Genomic DNA, 8,317 nt, shown 5'->3' on the forward strand with positions numbered 1-8,317 from the left:
TATATCAGCAAAAAAAGATTAAAAATATATAAAGGGTGTTAACCGAAGTTCGTCAAATTTCAGAAAATATTATTATTAATACAAAGATCGAACACTCAGAAAAAAATCCTTTGATCCGGCCGGATTCGAACCGACTTCTTATAGCATACCGTGCCAGATGCTATACCAACTAAGCCACGGAATGAACCAGCGGACTTCAAAAATTTTTCTATGTGTTTTGTTTTTCCACGACTTTTTAGCCGTAGCGCCATCTATGAGAAATCTTAAATATCGAGTTCTTAGGTTTTCGCGATTGTTACACATAGGAAATGAAAGTATTTTTTCGGATTTAAATCGCGTATATTTGTTTTTTCAAACAAACCGACGTTTCGGGCCCTTTACAGGTCCCATGGACACGGTTGTTGAATCTTAAATATTTCGTCACCTTTACAGCTACCAGCTCTAGCTAGAGATGTCGCTATTCATTGTATTTAAATTTATATTGAATTGATATTCAATTATTTTTTATGTGAAATTACTCAACTAAATATATCATAAAATATTGTTCATACAAAATGAATAAAATTGACTAATTGTTGTTTAATGCTGATAGACTCAGTTTCTTATAAGTATGATTTTATTGTATGGAAAAAAAAAAAAAGTTTTTTCATACGTTTCGGATTTTCCCCATACTGTCCCATTTAAAAACAAAACACTCTGTATATGTAAATAGGTCCTCTTGGGCCTTTCCTTCCTTTTTCATTTCTTAGTTCTAATAAATTTATGTGGACCGAGTCCTTCTTTTACTTGCGCTAAGGCGAGGCTATAAACTTTTCTTCTATATTGCCTCGGAGCTGGATGTTTTTGATACCGACTTTGTTTTTCGATTTACACAACACCAGTGATTTAGTTACTCACGTTAGAATCGAAGCAGCGTGTGTGATGTTGTCTAATATTTATTTACCTACTCTAATTGCCGGCACTTGAATATTATTTTGCATTATTTCCTTTCAGGAGTGCTATATTTTGGATCTCGGCAAGACAGGTGTATACGTGTGGGTTGGCAGAAAGTCAAACCAAAAGGTGAGTAAAGAGTTATATATCATAAAATTCCCTGTTTGCGGACTTGTTCGCCGAACGCTGTAACTTGGGCCTTTTGAAAGCGAGAGTGAATAGTTACTATTTAAGTGTGCATGCTGTATCGTCGACCCCGTCGTTGCTTTCCACCAGGTGAGTAAAAAGTTGGGCACTGGTCTTCTTCACGAGAAGGTTCGGGCTACTTGTGAGCCTTCTTCCACCAGCAAGTTGCACCACGATATTTTTCTTCACATATTTGAATACCGCACATACCGATCACTTTCTAAAATAGTGACCTATCTATTTTAACTGCCTCCGTGGCCGCAGAGGTTCGATTCCCGGGCCGGAAGAAATATTTGTATGATCTACATTTATTTCTCTCATGAGTTTGGGTGTAATTTGCGGTTGTCTATGTGTGTGTCCATGGCACCCGCGACACAGGGTTTCCCTAATGCGGGACTATGTTGAGTGTGTGCGTTATTATTATTATTATTATATTTCATCAGGAAGACGGTTAAAAAAATAGAGACGTATCTTCCACTCAAAATTGATAAATTGTAGACCGTGTCAACGTTGTCATGTGATTATTTTAACCAAAGACCGGCCCTGTATCCCATTCACAACCAAATTTAGCATTTTCTGAACAAATCTTAGTAATAAGTCAAAAGAGGAACTAATTTTGGTTTAGGCCGCTATTCTTAAGAAACAGTGATATTTGCAAACAAAAAATGTTGTAATAAGCTATATTTATTTGAAATAAGAACCTACTTAATCCTATTGCGACATGAAAAATTTGGTTTATTGATTAATCGAATTTAATTGATTGATTAATTGAATTCATAGGAATAGAAACTATTTTTCGGATCTAAATCGCGTACATTTGGTTTTTCAAACAAACCAACGTTTCGAGCCATTTACACGTCTACTGGTAACAGCTCACTATCGAGTGCCTGTTGGTTTGTTTGAAAAAACAAATAACGAGATTTAGATTGGAAAAATTGTTTCATTTCCTGTATGTAACAATAATTTAATTCAATTAATTGATTAATTGAAGTTAATAGATTGATTAATTGAATTTAATTGACTGATTAATTGAAGTTAAATGATTGATTAATTGGTGTTAATGGATTGATTAATTGAAGTTAATTGATTGATTAATTGAAGTTAATTGATTGATTAATGTGAGTTAATTGATTGATTAATTGAAATTAATTGATTGATTAATTGAAGTTGATATATTATGTTGTCAGGAAAGAGGCGAAGCCCTGAAACGTGCACAACAATATTTGAAAGAAAGAAATATTCCAGAATGGGTAAGTTTCGTATTATATGTACAATAGAATCCTTAACAACAAAGACTTATTTGTCGAATATATTTTCTATGTACACTTATGTATGTAACACAGTTTGATTCCCAGCTTCTGATACAAGCAATAATTAAAAGTAAGTGAGTAAGTAGGTAGGCACATTCATTGCGAGCTTCATTGCGACTGCAAAATTGTAGACCGATTTGCAACTTCACTTTGACTGCAAAATATCAGACTAATTGGCGACTGCATTACTACTCCAAAACAACAGTGGACGGGTATTGAAGTTGCGATGTTGCAAACTGCATTCAGACTCCACTACAAATGCTATTTTGCATTTAAAATGAGCTCTTGTACCTACGTATTTAATCAAAGGCGAACAAGTTACCATTAAAGCCTAATAATGGCTCTAGTATCGACTTTTGACGCCAATCTTCGCACAGTCAGTATAAAACATTAGTTCTTCAAAATATAGCAACATGGCGGGAGACAGAGCTATAACTTGTTGGCTTTCAAATTGAAGTAGACTTGCATATCGATGCCTTACTTTCTCAAACTCCTATCTTATCCGCTCACGCGATTCATGCAGCCGTAGACGCATACCACACCTAGAGGTGCCAGTGATGATTTTATACCGATTTATCGGATATCGAAGTTATAACAGGTAAAAGAACTAATATTAATTGCTATTTCGGTAACTACTCTAGCAAACCATAAAGTTTTTAATGCCTGGGTCTGTCATTTCAAAAAATAAACAACTTCAAAAATACGTCACGACAATCGTGTGTGTTATTGTTTGAGCTGGTGATTTCGGTGTTTATTTATTGAAAACATACCGTAAGTAGCGTTTTTTAAGTTTACACTGAATATAAATGTTTATAAACTATACTTTAAGGAGTAATTTTATGGTAACCGTTAGAACCACTCAAACGGAATATTATCATATTTATCCAAGTACACCAAAAATTTCATTAGTGCTTTTTAAGTGCAGGATTTGCGGTGTATTACTGCATTTTATTTGAAATGTTTTTGTTAGTAGTACGGAGGGTATTTATTTAGCAATGCAGAATAATAATTTTTATTTATAAAAACTTGTATTTAAACTAAATGCTTTTCTAATTTGCGAAACCAAATAGCCGCCATTTTGCGGTAGGAGGAGCGCATCGCGTGAGCGGATAAAACGAGTGATTATTTAGTAGATGGCAAAACTTTCTATTTATTTTAAATTTCTTATCAAGGGTGTTTAATTTGGATGCATTACTTTAAGAATAGGCAAAAGCCAGTGTGTGAATATGAAGTAAATGTGATCCATTTTTTGCATTCCAGTAACTTTGTACTTTAGGATACGAGTTTAAGAAAGTAAGGCGATGACATGGCGGTTTGTTTTTGTGCGTGCTGTCTTGCATGTACTTAAGGCCTTGTGCGGATGGTGTTAAACAGCGTCAAACACCGCTGTCCAGCGCCACTATACTCTGACCCAGAATCCAAGAGATTTTTGTAAACAAAGAAATGTCATGACAAATGACCTAGTGATAGGTCAGGGATGCGTAACAAGTTTTCACCAAGAATCAATGTTAGTAGTAATGGTGCGTGATTTTGCTTGTGCGGTAGTTAAAATATTAATTTAAGTCCTGATTTCTATAACCAAACTTTCACATTCAAAACTGATCGTATAAAACAAACAATAACATGGTTGAAAACTTAACCGAAACTGATAACAATAACAAAAACTTCAACAACTCACCTTTGCACACGCGCAGTGATAAACGACCACATTCGTAGGTATTAGGAAACTAACGAAAAGCGAACAAAAGTCTTTACTTTTCTAAAGTCTTTGTCTTTATAAATGCTGTCAAAACCAAACACAATGTTTCTAACTTCTGCCATTTACTCTTAAAATATTTTCTACCAATATTTCTTCGGCTTTTTATAACTTTGTCAAAAACGTTCACTTAGCAAAAAATAAATACGTCCAAACCGTTTAAATTTTCCATTCTATGGATTTTAGCTAAAAAATAAACCTCAATTTAATTTTTAGACAAATTGAGTAAAGTTTAATTTGGTAGGAATGATTTGTTTTGTTTTGTTTTGTTATTTGTAGTAACCCCTATGTTTACAAAAACTCTATTGAATTCTAGGTCAGAATATAGCGCAACATCTTCTGCCCTCGGAATGAAAAAAGGCATAAATAATATTTTTGACAGGAGTTGAACATGCTACCGCTATACCGTAGCTAACTTTGCCAACTAGTTAGCAGGTTGACGAATTTCTTCTGTATCTGTTATAGATTTTTTTATATTAGATTTTTTCGTAGCACTTTGTAGCTCTTACATTACACAAGGCCTTAAGTACGGTGTTTTTTTAATTTGCCTTACGTAAAATTTGGTTGCGCGGTTTATGATTTGGTAGCATGTGTGTGCGGGGGCTTAACACTAGTTTTTTAGGCCTGGCGGCATATATTCAGGGCCTCAAAGTCTTTCTTAAAACGACTGATATATTTTTTAAATTTTTTATAATATCAAGTGACACGTAAGTAAGCTACACGCCTGTCCATTACAGTTGCAGCAGTGCCACTCAGAAGCAATAATAGGTAGGCAATAAAATCTAAACGGTCATCTTTTTTAATGATCCCCCATCTAAACTCATTGTGATATACACCAAATCTCACTAAGCAAGTTTCGTGTGTTTGTTCACAACAAATTGTTAAATAAGTAGGTAGTATAAGTGGTTATGTGTTTTTTGTTTCTGTTTTCGTTTGTTTCTTTTTTACTGTTAAATGGTTAGACATTATTTATTTATTATTCTTTAATCTTAATATAGGTACTTTATTACGAGTTTTCAGTTATGGCATGAGGTGTTTACCAGTAATTAACTGTTGCACTCAGCCTTTAAACAATGTTATGTATTTCTCTAGCTGTAGTTTTAGTGTAAGCAGTTGTTGGTGAACCAATAAATTAAAAAAAAAAAAAAAAAAAACAATAATTAAACATTTAAATATGAAAAACACTATACAACCAGTGATGTGGTACCCCAATATCGGGTATCAATTATTAATTTAGTTCTCCAAACAAGAAACGGCTATATTGTAGGGGTATAAGCTTTACTTTCATTTCCTGTAACAAAAAATTATTTCGATAAACGGAATATTGAAAATTTATTAAAGTAAGATCTTCTGACAATGTGAAATACCACCACGGGTAATATTCTTAGTGCGGCTATCACTTTTGCGCTCCAAAACAGTATAATGAAGCATTTCTCTTGGATTTTAGAGAATTTGCACGAAAGAACGACACAACCATACCATACAAAGCAAAAATGGCGGACTGAGCTCAGATAGGTCTTTCGAGACAATACTGCCATCATTATCATAAGTAACGTAATCGTATTTTTAACGAAACTAAGTTATGGCCATATCTGGGATCAACGAAACACGATCTGCAATCCCATCTAATCGGTTTTTTATTATCTTCATTAGTTTCAGTTTTATTGTTAAATGAAATCAGCGTAGGTAATTGACTTTTTTTAGGTGACAATGAAGTTTTAGGTGTCAATATATCGAAAGTTCGGAAATGCGAATGTTTTAGTTACCTATGACAAGCAGGGCAGTTAGTTGGCACGCGTCTGACGCTAACTAACCATTTCTACTGTTTTTATTGTTCTGTGTTATCAACACACAACTGATGATTTAAATTTAGCAGACTTGGGGCCCTGAGCTTTAATTAGAGAATTGAATTTTAGAGGGAGGTGTTATCTACCCACTTCTCTTTATCTGATGTTCACGAAATAATTACTTTTGCTGGTTGTATGCCGCTGGGTTTTCTAATCATTTTGGAGGTAACGAAGTGTAATTTTTTTGTGTGTGTTCGGTTTTCATTTTAACCAATAACAAGGGCACTTAAAAGTAAGTAATTGTTTTTTGCACATTTATTAATCATACTTTGCACTGAATACAGGGTGTAAGTGAAATTAACCAGTATTTTTTTAAATTAACAACTATAATTCTTTTAAATTAAGATTGACTTCTATGGTCGAGTGGCTTCCACATCGGTTTACGTGGTGTCGCCATCTCTTAGGTCTCGGGTTCGATCCCCAGCCGCATCAATGTAGAAAAGCTATTATTTTATATTGTCTCGGGTCTGGGTATTTGTGGCATCGTCGTCAGAGCTTGTGATGTTTTCTAATATGATATAGTTAATAATTAGTTACGTTCTATTGCTTGAGTGTTGTGATAGCGTAATTGGGGGAAAGCTTGCCTCCTACGTAAAACGTCCTGGTTTGGATTACCGTTGGGGGATCAACTATTCAACACTGAATGTTATTCAAATTACGTACAATTTATTTTTCTATAATTATTAAACTAGCACATCAGAAATTAGGAAATTATTCTAATATCGGTTAGACGGTTCTAAAACATTTTAAGATTTTAGTTTCTCTATTTTTTTCTTTCTTTCATAATTAATTACATATATTTTATTTTTAAAGTTCAAAACATAGCAGTAGTTTAGTGCACCATAAGTTGAATTATTATTATCTATAAATAATACCTGTATATATTTTTGATCAAAAGTAGATAAAGTTACGCTAGTAGTTAAATTTAGAAAACTGGTTATTTTTTACACCCTGTATTGTTTTCCAGGTGCACGTGTCCAAAATTCCCGAAGGTCTGGAGCCCGTTGCGTTCAAACAACATTTCGAATCTTGGGCTTAGAGCTTCAAATATTTGAATTTATTTACGTACGGTAGGTTACAGCGAACAATAGCTGAGAATTGTACATAGCATAATAAACTTTATCTCTATTTTGTAACGTATGATACGGTAGCTGCAGGTGTTGCCGTACAAACAAAGCCAAACAGCCGAGATTGTGTAAAAATTCTCCAAAAGACGCGTAACCTGCTTTTCGGCTCGTATCGTTTGTACGTTAAATTGTGGACACAATGTTCATTATGCTATACAATATCGAAAAGTGACTGAATGAATATTATATTATAGAGGGTGATTTGTAAAACAGTAACAACCTCGCAGGACTATATTACTAACATCCTGAACAATAACTTTCATCCCATGACTTTTAATCGTTTATCACATTTCGTATAAAAATAAAAGAAAAATTATAAAAACGTGCGCTATTTATGTTCTGTTCCATCCATTTTATAGATATTACGTGTATAATATGAAATATGTATTTACCTAAGTTTGTAGTAATTTAGTATATTTGCTATTTGTTGTATTATATTATTACGTATCGAGTTCTTCTCTTTGGTTTTCGCGATTGTTATACATAGGAAGTGAAACTATTTTTCCGGATTTACATCGCGTATATTTGTTTCTTCAAAAAACACCTACGTTTCGGGCTCTTTACAGGTCCCATAGTCACGGTTGCTCAGGTGGTACAGTCGTCAACCAGTTATGTCTAATATTAATGCAAACCACCCTATTTTTTCACTATAGTTACAAAAGTTATTAATTAAATACCTTATTTTTAATTTTACAAAGGAACGTTCCAAGTTACGCTTATTACATTTTACAAATTATTTTATTAAATGAATTTTTATTAAGTTAAATTTATTATTAATTAATAATAGAAATTAGAGTAAATTAAAACATATTAATTATTACTGCAGTCTTATGTCTGTTTGGGATTTTTCATCAGAGGAAATACTGGATCCCAAACTGGTGGTACGGAGAAACCATGTTCCCTGTTGAAATTAGGATTTAGAAACGTTGGTATGTTTGAAAAAACAAACATACGTGACTTGAATCCGGAAAAATAGTTTCATTATCTATATTATTAAATAATTTAATTGTGATTTTGTTGTGATGGAAACCCGTTATTCTAATTATTGTGTCAAGCATTTTGGAATGCAAAAAGAAATTTCTTTTGAAAATTCGACCAAACGTTATTTCTGGAAAATGTAATTTCTAACTACTGATAGGTAACCGGTAGGCGTTGCTA

At 33.4% G+C, this 8,317-nt stretch overlaps 1 long non-coding RNA gene across 1 annotated transcript; it reads left to right on the top strand.

The window, feature by feature from the left end:
- Positions 1–998: 998 nt before the first annotated feature.
- Positions 999–7,702, top strand: LOC113234540. The gene is made up of 3 exons (XR_003310799.1): positions 999–1,062; positions 2,307–2,369; positions 7,000–7,702. It is a non-coding gene; the product is annotated as an uncharacterized LOC113234540 (long non-coding RNA).
- The last annotated feature ends 615 nt before the right edge of the window (positions 7,703–8,317 follow it).

Source organism: Hyposmocoma kahamanoa, unplaced genomic scaffold, assembly GCF_003589595.1.
Source record: "Hyposmocoma kahamanoa isolate Upper Pololo Valley unplaced genomic scaffold, ASM358959v1 84, whole genome shotgun sequence".
In the NCBI taxonomy this organism is placed as follows: domain Eukaryota; kingdom Metazoa; phylum Arthropoda; class Insecta; order Lepidoptera; family Cosmopterigidae; genus Hyposmocoma; species Hyposmocoma kahamanoa.